Below are 17,027 nucleotides of genomic sequence, written 5' to 3'. Positions count from 1 at the left end.
CCAAAAAATACATAGTTTGAGTACTTCATGCATGAACCGGCACATGGACATGAAGCATAAGTTGCAGTGGGAAGCTCAGTGTGCTACAATGCGGTCTAGCCGGCCGGGCCAACCACCGTCTGCCATATCTTGTGCATCCGCGGCCTCTTCATCCTCTGTGACTGGGGGGACAGCAGTCACACCTGTTTTGGGGCGCAGACCTGCCACCTCTTTACCCGCAACAGCCAGCGTGATTGGCAGGTCATCATTTTCTTTGGAGGTGGTAACACCAGCTGGTCTTGAGCGCTGTCCGACATCGATAGCACCACCTTTGGATCAAGGCAACCTAACATGTCCGCCTGCATCTTCCTCACAGACCGGCAGTTTGCCGGGGACACCCTTATCAACCCCGTCTAAGCACAATAGCCAGCCCTCGGTCCCTCAGATGTGGACAAGTAAAAGACCATTTCCTCCTAGCCATGAGAAAGCTAAGAGGTTGAATTTCACCATCTGCAAGCTCTTGGCTACAGAAATGCTGCCTTTCCGCCTGGTGGACACAGAGGATTTTCGAGACCTTATGTCCGTCGCAGTGCCCCAGTACCAGATGCCCAGTCGGCACTACTTCTCAAAGAAAGGTGTGCCTGCGCTCCACCAGCATGTCGCACACAACATCACCGCTTCTTTGAGAAACTCTGTGTGTGACAGGGTGCATTTCACCACAGACACTTGGACGAGTAGGCATGGACAGGGGCGTTACATGTCGCTGACTGGGCACTGGGTAACTATGGTGACAGCAGGACAAGGGGCTGCTGTCCAAGTCTTGCCGTCCCCACGAGTTGTGCGTCAATCCTCTTTATGTCATTTTTCCTCCACTGCTTCTGCCTCCTCAACCTCCTCTCTGTCTTCCACCTGCACCCAAAGTCTGTCTGGTCATGCCACAAGCTTTCTAACTGCGCAGAAGGGATCCTGCACACCTCCTTACTATGCTGGCAGTAGGGCTCAACATCATCAGGCGGTTTTTACATTGAAATGTCTGGGAAATGTGAGTCACACAGCTGAGGAGTTGTGGTCAGCTCTGGAGAACCAATTTCATGAATGGTTGTCTCCACTGGACCTGAAACCAGGGAAGGCCGTGTGCGACAATGCTGCAAACCTGGGTGCGGCCCTTCGCCGGGGCAATGTCACACACGTGCCTTGTATGGCTCACGTGTTGAACCTGGTTGTCCAGCAATTTTTAGCCCACTCTCCCAGACTAGATGGCCTTCTGCAGAGGGCACGGTCGCTGTGTGCTCACTTCCGCCGTTCGCATCCCGCAGCTCAGCGACTTACATCTCTACAGAAGTCGTTGGGCCTGCCACTTCACCGGCTAAAATGCGATGTGCCTACCCGGTGGAATTCAACTCTGCACATGTTGCAGCGACTGTGGCAGCACCGACAAGCCCTGGTGCAATACGTTCTGACGTATAGCCTGGGCCAACGAGATTCAGAGGTGGGGCAAATCACGCTGGAGGAGTGGTCTCAGATCAGGGACCTATGCACCCTTCTGCACAGTTTTGAAATGGCGACGAAGATGTTTAGTGCTGACGATGCCATTATCAGCATGACTATTCCGGTGATTTACATGCTGGAGCACATGTTAAACAGAATTCGGAGTCAGGTGGTGGCACAAGAGGAGGTGGAGGAAGTAGAGGAGGAGGAGTTGTATGCGGAAGGGCTAACATCTGCAAGGTCCAGACGGTCGGCAGCACCAGGGCGGCAGGCATGTGAGGGTGGGGGAGATGATTTTACCAGGGCGCATGGTAGCAGCCAAACTAGTGAGGAAGGTGCAGGAGCCCAGGAAGAAGTGGAGGACGAACTGATGGAAGACTCATCAGATGAGGGAGACCTTGATCACATTTCTGTTGTGCGAGGTTGGGGGGAGAGGACAGAGGAAGGAAGCATGATTGTTACCTCGCCACCAACACAACAGGGACTTGGTGCTCCTGGATGCGCAACACACATGAGTGCCTTCTTGCTGCACTACCTGCAACATGACCCTCGAATTGTGAGAATTAGAAATAATCCTGACTACTGGGTTGCCACACTGTTAGATCCCCGGTACAAAAGTAAATTTGCAGAAATTATTCCTGCCATAGAAAGGGATGCACGCATGCAGGAGTATCAGCAGAGACTGTTGCAGAATCTTACATGTGCTTTTCCACAAAATACCAGTGGTGCACGTAGTGAATCTCACAGTTCCAACTTGCCAACCGTGGTCTGTATGGAATTGTTCAATAAAGGGCCCAAAATTAAGATAACATAGATGGGAGAGGTCTCTATGAATAGGAATTCCTAAGTATTTGATACCCTGTGAGGGCCAGGCAAAGGGAAAGTTGGACTGGATGGAATCCTATATGGATTTAGGGAGGGAGACATCGAGGGCCTCAGACTTCGCTGCATTGATTTTAAAATTTTACCATGTAACAAAGTGATCTATTTCAGCCATAACAGCAGGGATGGATATATGTGATTGAGTGATATATACTAGGACATCATCAGCAAATAGAGAGCACTTGTACTCGGTGCCTCCCACCTCAATCCACCTAATATTGGGGTTATGGCGAATTGATGAGAGCAGGTGCTCCGTCACTAGGATGTATAAGAGAGGGGACAGAGGACATCCCTGCCTTGTCCCATTGGTGATTGTGAAAGGTGATGAAAATGTTCTGATGCACCCCCTGGGCCTTGGGACACCCGGAGCCGGACCCTTTTTGGTGGATGCTGGTGGTTGTAGTCTTCGTGGCGGCGATCCGGTTCCGTGGCTCAGGGCGGTCAAACCAGTGGCGGAACTATTTATGTGGTTTTGATGTTTAAATGTCCGACTACGCCACCCGTGGATTGCGGTCAGAGTGAACCGCCGCTACAGGGCAGACCGCTAAGGCTGGTGTTGTGGGTGCAGCAGAGCGTAGCATTACTCCCCACGGGAGGAGTATAGCCTCAGGGCAGTGTATGCGGAGGATGGGGGTGATGGTGCAGGGCAGCAGCAGTAACGACACGGAGTCAGTGATGCAGTTCAGGGCCTTTACTCACAGTTCTTATTATCCAGACCACGTCTGCAGGTAACGGCTGCCCACGTCGTACTGTGCTCACCAGGTGAGGGGCTCAGACAACTCCCAGATAACTTTGGAGCGCTTCACAGGACCCCCTTTGTGTGTCCTTTGTCTGGCCTTTCTTACCAACACTTCTGTCCGGCTGCCTCTGGCCTCCTCTTGGTAAACTTGGCGCCAGTTTCCCTGACCCTATGTGGTGCCTTCCTAGCGGGTGGAGCAAGGGGCTGCGCCACATAAAATGTCAGAGCCTCCGGTTTCTAGCTGAGGGTCGTTTCCTGCCTCCACTAGTTCGGGGACCGGTCTCCCCCTTTGGCCTGACCCCTCCACGCAGGTGGATTCGGGCGTGCGGTGGCGACTCGCCCGTCCGCACCCCTGGGATCCCTTCATTCCTCGTTCCTGGAGCCTTCTCCGCTCCTCTTCCTTCCTTCTCCCTCTTGCAGGCCTGGGCCTCTGTTACTAGGCCCGCCTCCGGAGCAGAGCTCATGCAGAGCCCCTGCTCCCTGCCACTTCTGCTCAGACTTCTCTGCACTGAACTAAGATGGTGCCCACCTTTTATACTCCCTTCTCAATGCACCCAGGAACTGCTTCCTCCCTGCTCCTGCACTGCAGGGTTCCCCTTCCTCAGTGTTCCCTCCCCCCACTCCAGCCAGGGACAGGGACTGTCGTGCCCATCTCAGGGGCATATTGGTCGCCCTGCCCCACGGCAATGTGGTGTAATGCATGCAGGTGTCGGGTCCTGATCCACACTCCATCCTTATCTGAGAGTGAGATATCACACCTCTGGGTGAGGTGCAATACGTCTGTAGCAACCGAGCCCTCGGTGCTACAGTTCCATTTATCTTCAGCCTAGGTGACGTATTGTGATACAGGGCCATGATTTTGGCTATAAAAGGGTCCCCTAGACCCCTACCCCAAGCTTTTTAAGAGAATCATATATGGCGTGCCAGGAGACTCTATGGAATGCTTTCTCAGCATCCAACGAGAGTATCTACTTACAAATTTTTAACTGCATCTAGCCCAGGAAATACTTTGTGCCTAGTAGCAGTGTCTGCTAGTCAGCGGATTATCCCGGCTGTTAAGCAAGCTACACCACCTGTAGTTTGGACACTTAATTTTTTCAAAGGAAATGCTTCGGGACCACGGGATACTTAGTGAAGAGCATCAGGAGGCACCCCAAGGCATAGGGGCTGGGACTGGCAGTAGGATGCCTTGCGGTGGACAGCCGAGCTCGATCCTTATAAAAGCTTTTTAACTGCAGCAGCTTTAGTGGACGCTACTGGAGCTGGAATTACGCGGCTGCTGGCATGAGACTTGCCCTCCAATAGATCCTTGTAAATGGATTTAAAGTGTATTCATTCAAATTAGAGGGACAATTTAAATTAAAAAGCTTAGAGCTGCCTCCACCACAGGGGGGCTCTCTCGACCCACCAGCGGACAGGCACCAGTATTGGGAGAGGGGGGCTGGCCGTCAGGGTTCACCGCGGCTCTGGCACAAACCCGGCGACACGGAGGTGGCACGGGCAGGAGCGGACTGGCCGTCTCGGCTTCTCACTTTTTGGATTTTAGAAGGGCATGACATGCCTATATCTGTGTCTCCCCCTCCTTTTACTCCTCCACCTCTTTTCTTTTCGCATGACTATATGTACTTGTCACTTTTCCATGTGTTAGTTGTGTCTTCTGAGCAGTTTGTCAGCTTTTGGACACCTTTGAAGGTGTTTTCTATGTGTTTCTATGTGTTTTTGTTTGCCTGCCATTGGTTTTAACGGTGTTCGAAGGTGTTCGACGAACAGTTCGACGAACAGTTCGGCGAACACACGGGTGTTCGACGAACTGAACCGAACTCGAACACTACGGGGGTGGCTCAACACTAGTCCTGAGATCAGATCAGTACAGTCCTTGGGTTGGATCAGTAGAGTCCTGAGATCAGATCAGTAGAGTCCTTGGGTTGGATCAGTAGAGTCCTGAGATCAGATCAGTAGAGTCCTGAGATCAGATCAGTAGAGTCCTGAGATCAGATCAGTAGAGTCCTTGGGTTGGATCAGTAGAGTCCTGAGATCAGATCAGTAGAGTCCTTGGGTTGGATCAGTAGAGTCCTGAGATCAGATCAGTAGAGTCCTTGGGTTGGATCAGTAGAGTCCTGAGATCAGATCAGTAGAGTCCTGAGATCAGATCAGTAGAGTCCTTGGGTTGGATCAGTAGAGTCCTGAGATCAGATCAGTAGAGTCCTTGGGTTGGATCAGTAGAGTCCTGAGATCAGATCAGTAGAGTCCTGAGATCATATCAGTAGAGTCCTGAGATCAGAACAGTAGAGTCCTTGGGTTGGATCAGTAGAGTCCTGAGATCAGATCAGTAGAGTCCTTGGGTTGGATCAGTAGAGTCCTGAGATCAGATCAGTAGAGTCCTTGGGTTGGATCAGTAGAGTCCTGAGATCAGATCAGTAGAGTCCTTGGGTTGGATCAGTAGAGTCCTGAGATCAGATCAGTAGAGTCCTGAGATCAGATCAGTAGAGTCCTTGGGTTGGATCAGTAGAGTCCTGAGATCAGATCAGTAGAGTCCTGAGATCAGATCAGTAGAGTCCTTGGGTTGGATCAGTAGAGTCCTGAGATCAGATCAGTAGAGTCCTTGGGTTGGATCAGTAGAGTCCTGAGATCAGATCAGTAGAGTCCTGAGATCAGATCAGTAGAGTCCTGAGATCAGAACAGTAGAGTCCTTGGGTTGGATCAGTAGAGTCCTGAGATCAGATCAGTAGAGTCCTTGGGTTGGATCAGTAGAGTCCTGAGATCAGATCAGTAGAGTCCTGAGATCAGATCAGTAGAGTCCTGAGATCAGATCAGTAGAGTCCTTGGGTTGGATCAGTAGAGATCTGTGACAATGCTCGAAGCTGAAGTTGATTTTTCTCGATGTCGTGAATGTGAGATATGTAAACTCTTCTGCAACAGAGAAAATTCATGAGATCATGAAGTCTTTCTTACATTCCCCTGTATCAGAGTCATACTTTGCTTATTCAAGAATAATATAAAAGCTTTAGCAAGCGCTCTTCCAGTTGTCAGAAGTTGATTTTAGTGCCATCGCTGAGCACAAAAACACTTATACATAAGGCAACTTCTCAGCTTTAACCACTTAAGGACTGGGTGATTTTTTTTGCTTTCTTGTCTCTTTTTTCATCCCATTCTTAAATGACTTTTTTATAATGTTTCCATCAATCCTAGCTCTATGGGTTTTTTCTTACGGATGAAATATAGCCTTAAATGATATCATTACATTTACCACTAAATATACCGAAAAACGGGTAAACAATTCCAAGTAGGATGAACAGGGGAAAAAATGCAATTCCCACATTGTTTGGTGGGTTTTGCTTCTACAGTGTAACTTCTGTGATAAAAATGACCTTGAAATAAGATTCTGCAGGTAAGTGCTATTAAAGCGATAGCAAACTTTTTAAATTTATTTATTTTTTTATTTAAGTGGTGAAAAAAAGTTCAGCAATTTGTAAAAATAAAAAAAAGTTATTGCTTGTTTTGCCATTTTCCGAGACCCGTATTCTCTCTGCTCCCATATGTGCACAATGGAGACAATTCATGTGTGAATAGAGGCAACCAAAGAGAAAGCACAATAAGGCGTATACTGCACTTCAGCTTGAGTAGACATGCTGCAGATGATCTCTAGCTAGAAACTCCTATTTAACTGCCTCAACCTGAATTTATCGCCAGGGAAAACAAGAATACCGATTCCTGAATGGCTTATCTACACTGGGAGCCAGTTAGTGCCCAACAGAAGAACGCTATTTCTTGTCCTAGCCAACCTGGAGATATCAAGGCCAGAGATGTCAGTTACAGCCCCATGGCACAGAACTACAACGTGACTCTGTACAGAGGAAGAGGATAGAGAAGGGTGAAAGTCTTGCTACATACCTGCTCATGGATCGTCATCTGGATCACCAACTGAACTGAGTGCCCATAAGCTGAACCGGAGAGATTGCCCTCACTGTGTTCAAGACAGTCGCAAACTTAAAGGGCTTTAACCTGGCCGCGCAGTTATCCCGCCGTCATCTTAACAAATGCCGTGTGGCAACGCTCGAAGGGAACTGAGGGCAAAGGTGCGGCTCCACTCACACAGGAGCTCTATATATTGAGGGAAACGTGGGATGAACTGAGCAGTCCTCTCTCCGGTCAATCCCTCTCTGTGAGTGTAAGGTTTGCTCATCTTCCAGGATCGCACAATCTAGCTGCCGCCATCTTAAAGAAAAATAACGTAGTGGCTGCCATAGCGCTCTACTCCCGCTCACCAGAGAGAGTGTCAGATGAGTATCAGACTTGAATTAAAAGTACATAGTGCCTTATAATACAACTAGCTATAGAGCCCGTTCTACGCCGGGTGGCGAGCATTTTTATTGGTATATAGTCTCCCATGCTGGTATGTGCTGCCCCAATCCTGGTAGTTGTGCTGCCCCCATCCTGGTATTTGTGCTCCTTAATCCTGTTCCCCCATCCTGTTATGTGCTGCCCTCATCCCTATCCTGGTATGCATGGCACCCCTCACCCCCAATTCTGGTATGCGCGGCAACCCTCACCCCCAATCCTGTATGCATGGCACCCCTCACCCCCAATCCTGGTATGCATGGCACCCCTCACCCCCAATCCTGAATGCATGGCACCCCTCATCCCCCAATCCTGGTATGCATGGCACCCCTCACCCCCAAACCTGTATGCATGGCACCCCTCACCCCCAATTCTGTATGCATGGAACCCCTCAGCCCCAATCCTGGTATGCATGGCACCGCTCATCCCCAATCATGGTATGCATGGCACCCCTCACCCTCAATCCTGGTACGCATGGCACCTCTCACCCTCAATCCTGGTACGCATGGCACCCCTCAACCCCAATCCTGGTATGCATGGCACCCCTCACCTCCAATCCTGGTATGCATGGCACCCCTTACCCCCAATCCTGTATGCATGGCACCCCTCACCCCCCAATCCTAGTATGCATGGCACCCCTCATCCCCAATCCTGGTATGCATGTTACCCCTCACCCCCAATCCTGTATGCATGGCACCCCTCATCCCCCAATCCTGGTATGCATGGCACCCCTTATGCCTATCCTGGTATGCATGGCACCCCTCACCTCCAATCCTGGTATGCATGGCACCCCTCACCCCCCAATCCTGTATGCTTGGCACCCCTCACACACAATCCTGGTATGCATGGCACCCCTAATCCCCAATCCTGGTATGCATGGCATCCCTCATCCCCAATCCTGGTATGCTTGGCACCCCTCACCTCCAATCCTGGTATGCATGGCACCCCTCACCCCTCAATCCTGTATGCTTGGCACCCCTCACATTCAATCCTGGTATGCATGGTGCCCCTCACACGCAATCCTGGTATGCATGGCACCCCTCATCCTCAATCCTGGTATGCATGGCAACCCTCACCCCCAATCCTTTATGCATGGCACCCCTCATCCCCCAATCCTGGTATTCATGGCACCCCTTATGCCTATCCTGGTATGCATGGCACCCCTCACCTCCAATCCTGGTATGCATGGCACCCCTCACGCCCCAATCCTGTATGCTTGGCACCCCTCACACACAATCCTGGTATGCATGGCATCCCTCATCCCAATCCTGGTATGCTTGGCACCTCTCACCTCCAATTCTGGTATGCATGGCACCCCTCACCCCTCAATCCTGTATGCTTGGCACCCCTCACACACAATCCTGGTATGCATGGCACCCCTCATCCTCAATCCTGGTATGCATGGCACCCCTCAACCCCAATCCTGGCATCCATGGCACCCCTCATCCCCAATCCTGGCATGCATGGCACACCTCATCTTGGTATGCATGGCTTCTTCATCCCTCATCCTGGTATGCATGGTACCCCTCATCCCTATCCTGGTATACATGGTAACCCTCATCCCTATCCTGGTATGTGTGGCCCCTCATCCGAATCCTGTTATGCATGGCCCCCCCAGATCCCTATTCTAGTATGCATAGTACGCCTCATTCCCCAATCCGGGTATGCATGGTACCCCTCATCCTCCAATCCTGGCATGCATGGTACCCCTCATCCCCCAATCCTGGTATGCATGGTACCCCTCTTTCCCCAATCCTGGTATGCATGGCACCCCTCATCCCCAATCCTCGTATGCATGGCACCCCTCATCCCCAATCCTGGTATTCATGGCACCCCTCATTTCAAACCTGGTACACATGGCACTCCTCATCCCCAATCCTCGTATGCATGGCACCCCTCATCCCCAATCCTGGTATTCATGGCACCCCTCATTTCAAACCTGGTACACATGGCACCCCTCATCCCCATCCTGGTATGTATGGTACCCAACCCCTCATTCTGGAATGCATGGCTTTCTCATCCCCAATCCTAGTATGTATGGCACCCTCATCCCGCAATCCTGGTATGCATGGTACCCCTCATCCCCCAATCATGGTATGCATGGTACCCGTCATCCTCCAATCCTGGTATGAATGGTACCCCTCATCCCCCAATCCTGGCATGCATGGTCCCCTCATCCCCCAATCCTTGTATGCATGGCACCCTTCACCCCTCATTCCTGGTATGCATGGTCCCCTCACCTCCAATCCTGGTATGCATGGTTCCCTCATCCCCCAATCCTGGCATTCATGGCACCCCTCACCATTCAATCCTGGCGTGCATGGCACCCCTCATCCCCAATCCTGGTATGCATGGCACCCCTCATCCCCAATCCTGGCATGCATGGCACCCCTCATCCCCAATCCCGGCATGCACGGCACACCTCATCCTGGTATGCATGGCTTCCTCATCCCCAATCCTGCTATGCATGGCACCCCTCATTCCCCAATCCTGGTATGCATGGTACCCCTCATCCCCCAATCCTGGTATGCATGGTACCCATCATCCCCCAATCCTGGTATGCATGATACTGTAGCACCCTGAGGATTCGGCTGCTACAGGGGTATTGCACCTCAACCCAGAGGTGTGATATTCCACTCCCGGGTAAGGATGGAGTGTGGAACTGAGCTCAGTTAGCTGCATGCACTACACACATCCCATTTCCGGGGAACAGACCGATGGTACTCCCACTAGAGAAATGTGCAGGTACAACAGTGTCTGTTCCTGGCTGGAGTGGGAGGGGGGTGGAACATCCCAGTAGTGTAGGGGCAGATAGGGGGAGCAGTCTGGGTAGTGCTAGGAGCTCATTGGGTGCTGGTCACCTGAGCTCACACATAGAGGGAGTATATAAGATGGGCACCATCTTAGGACAGGTCTTTGCAGAGGAGTCTTTTGTAGAAGGCTGGTCAGTCTGTCAGTCTTTTGCAGAGCAGTGGAGGAAAGCAGAGGAGCAGAGCAGCCCCAAGGCCAAGAGTGAGAGAGGAGTTTGAAAGACCCAGAGGGGGAGAAAGAAGGAACTCCAAGAGCCCAAATTAGACCAGAGGGTGAAGAGTTGGCAACAGGGTACCGGATCCCAAGCTGGCAGAGGCTACAGCACACCTTAGCCAGGAACCGGAGGTCGTGGGCAGGACCGATCTGCCACGATCACCCACTAAATCCACCCGGAAGGCAGACCAGGAATAGGGTCAGGGAACCCAGAGACAAGGGTTTACCACCAAGAGGCCCGAGGGAGCCGGACATAGGTGGATCCCTGGTGGGGAAGGCCAGAGAAGAGGACAGGACAGAAAGGGAGCTCAGGACCACGCTCCAGAATCACCTGGGGGTTGGCTGAGTCCAGGACCTGGTGGACGCAGCACGGCTCGGGTGGTCACTTAAGGCCGGAGTGACCAGAACAACTGCAGTAAGTAAACAAACCCTGAACTGCACAGCCCGACTCTGAGTCTCATTTCAATCCTCGCTGCACCATCACAACCCCCATCCTCTGCAACTGACCCCCTGAGGCTATACCCCTCCCGTTGGGGGTTATACTACCTGGGCTGCACAAACACCATCAGCCTCAGCGGACCCTGCTGCAGCGGCGGCCGTAGTGACCGCAATTCAACGGGTGGCGTAGTCGACATAAAGAACTTTAGTAACATCAGTAAGGACTGCCACACACTGAGCTTGACACCCTGGGCACGGACCGGGTCACAGCCACTCGGAGACTACAACCCCCATCTGATCCGGCTCCGGGTATCCCTAACAACACTGGCCCAGGGGGCGCGTCAACTTTGGCGTAGTCGGCAGGATTACGTGCCCGCAACAACCGGGTACTGCGTGCCTGAAGAAAAGTACACCGTTACCTCAAAAAGAAGTCTCCCGCCGGTTCCGGAGGGTCCTCGCCATCGGGCCCCATCACAGGTCGTTTCCTGCCGGTTGTCCGCCATTTGCAGCTTTTTCCCGCCATCCATGGAGTTTCCCGCCACTGGGAGACGATTCCCGCCATTTCCAAGGATTTCCCGCCTTGGGGGAGCGGACGCCATTATGGGCGTGCCAGAGGGTGGCAAGAGGCCACCTCCCATCGTGGGCCAGGTCGAAGAATGGCGCCAAAAGCGGAAACCGCGCCCACCAACAGAGACTGTGATGCTGGAAGTGTCCATCAGCGTAAGAGAACTGCCCCTGGAACTGACAAGCACCACGTTGCCCCGGGACCACCCTCGATGTGGGCGGAGACAGAAGAAGAGAACAAAGATGGGTGTCGCTTGGAGCAGTCTGGAGAGAGCGCACCCGGAGACAAGACGTCTGGAGGGAGAGCCAGGCAGCACCGACCCAGCGGTCAGGAGCCTGATGCGGGCCGCCACCCCAGGCAGCACCGACCCAGTGGTCAGGAGCCTGTTGCAGGTCGCCACTCCAGAAGGCCTGCTGGAGATCCTAGCACAGCTCCCCCGAGACCGGGAGTGTGCACAGACCGCGCTGGAGGGCCTCGCACGGAGGATGGCCCGGGTACAGCGAGAGACGTTGGCGGCGTGGAGCCGAGAGATGGCCCAGCAGACCGAGACTCGTCAGCGGAGCACGCCACCCGAGACGAGGAGACAGACCGCCTCTGAGGATGGCGCAGGAGGACTGAAGGCCGGAGACGGCGCCGAGAAGGGAGCCGAACGAATGGAGGCAGGTAAAGGGGACGTCTCTACCCCGAGCCGGGAAACCGCGTGCCTGCCCCAGCTCCCCGTCGCAGAGCCCGAAGTACCCCCTGCCGTGCCCGTCGCTGCAACGTCACCGCCGCAGACTAGGCCTCAAACGGAAGCCGCGACCCCTGTGACGTCACACGCCTCGACCTCGAGCGTGGCCAAGCAGGAAATACCACCGGCCTGGTCGCAAGGCCTAGTACCCCCGGGCGCCACAATACCAACAGCGCCCCCTACCTCCGCGGAGCCCCCGGCCTGGTCGCAGGGCCAAGTAACACAGGGCGCCGCCGTTCTTACGGTGCCCTTTACTTTCAAGGTGCCCCAGGCCTGGTCGCAAGGCCTGGTTAACCCGGGCGCCGCTACCACCACGGCGCCCATAACACCTAAAGTACCGCACCTGGGTGAGGACCTGTTCGCCCAGGTTACGTGCCCGGATGGGCAGCCCTTCGTATGGCCCCAGGAATACATCCAGCTGGAGCTGCAAAAAGCAAGGGCCATGTGCGAACCCCTGATCCCGGCTCCAAAGCCCATGAAGAGGATCTCGCCCCCGCTAGAAGAGACCCAGTTTGAGTGGGATCCCACCGGAGAAGACCTCATGGGGTTCACTCAGGAGACTCGGGCAGCCGCAGCGGAGCGTGCAGAGTGCTGCCGCCAGCAGCTCGAGGTCTTTGAGAGGGAGCGGAGAGAGAGGCGGGTCCGGGAACAACAAGCCCAAATAAGGAGCGCGGAGCAGAAGAGCCGGACCAGGAGAAACCCCCGTGCAGCGCATGGTCCCCGTACCATCGGGACTGTGATAAAGTTCAATCTGCAGCATGGGTGGGGTTTCATCAGGGATCACCGCACCCCAGGCGACGTCTTCGTGACCAGGAGAGACGTTGAGTCCCACCTACCGGAGGGACACAGAGGTCGTGACCTGTATTTAGGGGACGAGGTCACCTTCACCCGGCACAAGTGTGCCAAAGGACCCTACGCCCTCCATGTGCATCGCCTGACGGAGGAGGAGCTGCGGTGTGAGGAGGAGCAAGAGGACCCAGACGGGTCTGAAACTGAAACTGTCCACAAAGAAGGAGCAGGAGGACGCCGTCGTTGAAGTACGGTAGAGAGAGACTGTATAGAGTTGCCCGTCGGGGTACCAAGAACTGTTCTAGTTAAAATATAGTCCCCGTTGGGACCAGCCAATTGAACTGTTAACCCCGTGTGTCCCTATTCCCACTGACCGAGGACTGAGAGCGGTCAATCCTCCCTAATACCTGGCCGAGGACTGAGAGCGGCCATATCCCCTTGTATATAGTTGCGCTTCCTAAAGCGCCCCCTACCGGTTTTATAGGAAACCGTGTTTCTTCAAGAGACTGTCGCACTTTACCCGGTCACAAGTTGCACCGTGGCCGGAGGAACAAGAGTGTTATTTATGATAAGTTTTATATGAAAAGTTTATGCTGATAATATATGATGTTTTATATGTTTATGTTATGAAAAAAAAAAAAATGTATGTTTGTGGATGTTTATATCTTACAGCCCGAGGACGTGCTGTGATTTACCAGGGGGGAATGTAGCACCCTGAGGATTCGGCTGCTACAGGGGTATTGCACCTCAACCCAGAGGTGTGATATTCCACTCCCGGGTAAGGATGGAGTGTGGAACTGAGCTCAGTTAGCTGCATGCACTACACACATCCCATTTCCAGGGAACAGACCGATGGTACTCCCACTAGAGAAATGTGCAGGTACAACAGTGTCTGTTCCTGGCTGGAGTGGGAGGGGGGTGGAACATCCCAGTAGTGTAGGGGCAGATAGGGGGAGCAGTCTGGGTAGTGCTAGGAGCTCATTGGGTGCTGGTCACCTGAGCTCACACATAGAGGGAGTATATAAGGTGGGCACCATCTTAGGACAGGGTCTTTGCAGAGGAGTCTTTTGTAGAAGGCTGGTCAGTCTGTCAGTCTTTTGCAGAGCAGTGGAGGAAAGCAGAGGAGCAGAGCAGCCCCAAGGCCAAGAGTGAGAGAGGAGTTTGAAAGACCCAGAGGGGGAGAAAGAAGGAACTCCAAGAGCCCAAATTAGACCAGAGGGTGAAGAGTTGGCAACAGGGTACCGGATCCCAAGCTGGCAGAGGCTACAGCACACCTTAGCCAGGAACCGGAGGTCGTGGGCAGGACCGATCTGCCACGATCACCCACTAAATCCACCCGGAAGGCAGACCAGGAATAGGGTCAGGGAACCCAGAGACAAGGGTTTACCACCAAGAGGCCCGAGGGAGCCGGACATAGGTGGATCCCTGGTGGGGAAGGCCAGAGAAGAGGACAGGACAGAAAGGGAGCTCAGGACCACGCTCCAGAATCACCTGGGGGTTGGCTGAGTCCAGGACCTGGTGGACGCAGCACGGCTCGGGTGGTCACTTAAGGCCGGAGTGACCAGAACAACTGCAGTAAGTAAACAAACCCTGAACTGCACAGCCCGACTCTGAGTCTCATTTCAATCCTCGCTGCACCATCACAACCCCCATCCTCTGCAACTGACCCCCTGAGGCTATACCCCTCCCGTTGGGGGTTATACTACCTGGGCTGCACAAACACCATCAGCCTCAGCGGACCCTGCTGCAGCGGCGGCCGTAGTGACCGCAATTCAACGGGTGGCGTAGTCGACATAAAGAACTTTAGTAACATCAGTAAGGACTGCCACACACTGAGCTTGACACCCTGGGCACGGACCGGGTCACAGCCACTCGGAGACTACAACCCCCATCTGATCCGGCTCCGGGTATCCCTAACAACACTGGCCCAGGGGGCGCGTCAACACCCCTTATCCCCCAATCCTGGTATGCGTGGTACCCCTCACGTCCAATCCTGGTATGTGTGGTCCCCTCACCCCCAATCCTGGTATGCATGGTCCCCTCACACACCAATCCTGGTATGCATGGTAGCCCTCATACCCCAATCCCGGTATGCATGGCACCTCTCACCCCTCAATCCTGGCTTGCATGGTACCCCTCATCCCCCAATCCTGGTATGTGTGGTCCCCTCACCCCCAATCCTTTTATGCATCGTCTTCTCATCCCCCAATCCTGGTATGCATGGTCCCTCATCCCGCAATCCTGGTATGCATGGCACCCCTCAATCCTGGCATGAATGGCACCCCTCATCCCCAATCTTGGCATGCATGGCGCCCCTCATCCTGGAATGCATGGCACCCCATCCCTCATCCAGGTATGCATGGTACCCCTCATCCCTATCCTGGTATACATGGTACCCCTCATTCCTATCCTGCTATGCATGGCCCCTCATCCGAATCCTGGTATGCATGGCCCCCCCAGATCCTTATCCTAGTATGCATGGTACCCCTCATCCCCCAATCCTCGTATGCATGGTACCCCTCATCACCCAATCCTGGTATGCATACACCCCTCATCCCCCAATCGTGGTTTGCGTGGCACCCCTCATCCCCCAATCCTGGTGTGTGTGGTCCCCTCACCCCGAATCCTGTTATGCATGGTCCCCTCACCCCTCAATCCTGGCATGAATGGCACCCCTCATCCCCAATCTTGGCATGTATGGCGCCCCTCATCCTAGAATGCATGGCACCCCATCCCGCATCCTGGTATGCATGGTACCTCTCATCCCTATCCTGGTATACATGGTACACCTCATTCCTATCCTGGTATGCTTGGCCCCTGTTCCGAATCTTGGTATGCATGGCCCCCCCAGATCCTTATCCTAGTATGCATGGTACCCCTCATCCCCCAATCCTGGTATGCATGGTACCCCTCGTCACCCAATCCTGGTATGCATGGTACCCCTCATCCCTCAATCCTGGTATGCATAGCACCCCTCTTCCCCCAATCCTGGTATGCATGGCACCCCTCATTCCCAATACTGGTATGCATGGCAACCCACCATCCCCAATCCTGGTATGCATGGCACCCCCCATCCAAAATCCTGGTATGCATGGCACCCCTCAATTAAAATATGGTATATGTGGCACCGGTCATCTCAATCCTAGTATGTATGGTACCTAACCCCTCATCGTGGTATGCATGGCTTTCTCATCCCCAATCCTGGTTTGCATGGTCCCCTCACCCCCAATCCTGGTTTGCATGGCACTAATCATCCCCCAATACTGGAATGCATGGCACCCCTCACCCCCCAGTCCTGGTATGCATGGTACCCCTCATCCCCCAATCCTGGTATGCATGGCACCCCTCACCCCTCAATCCTGGCATGAATGGCACCCCTTATCCCCAATATTGGCATGCAAGGCGTCCTTCATCCTGGAATGCATGGCACCCCATCCCTCATTCTGGTATGCATGGTACCCCTCATCCTTATCCTGGTATACATGGTACCCCTCATTCCTATCCTGGTATGCATGGCCCCTCATCCGAATCCTGGTATGCATGGCCCCCCAGATCCTTATCCTAGTATGCATGGTACCCCTCATCCCCCAATGCTGGTATGCATGGTACCCCTCATCACTCAATCCTGGTATGTATGGTACCCCTCATCCCCCAATCCTGGTTTGCGTGGTACCCCTCATCCCCCAATCCTGGTATGTGTGGTCCCCTCTCCCTCAATCCTGTTATGCATGGTCCCCTCATCCCCCCATCCTGGTATGCATGATACCCCTCATCCCACAATCCTGGTATGCGTGGTACCCCTCATGCCCAATCCTGGTATGTGTTGTCCCCTCACCCCCAATCCTGGTATGCATGGTCCCCTCACCCCCCAATCCTGGTATGCATGGTAGCCCTCATACCCCAATCCTGGTATGCATGGCACCACTCACCCCTCAATCCTGGTTTGCGTGGTACCCCTCATCCCTAATCTTGGCATGCATGGCGCCCCTCATCATGGAATGCATGGCACCCCATCCCTCAACCTGGTATGCATGGTACCCCTCATCCCTATCCTG

This window comes from Phyllobates terribilis, unplaced genomic scaffold (assembly GCF_046119375.1).
Source record: "Phyllobates terribilis strain yellow unplaced genomic scaffold, ASM4611937v1 Scaffold_82__1_contigs__length_6685932, whole genome shotgun sequence".
NCBI lineage: Eukaryota > Metazoa > Chordata > Amphibia > Anura > Dendrobatidae > Phyllobates > Phyllobates terribilis.
Note: the sequence above shows the minus strand (reverse complement) of the source record.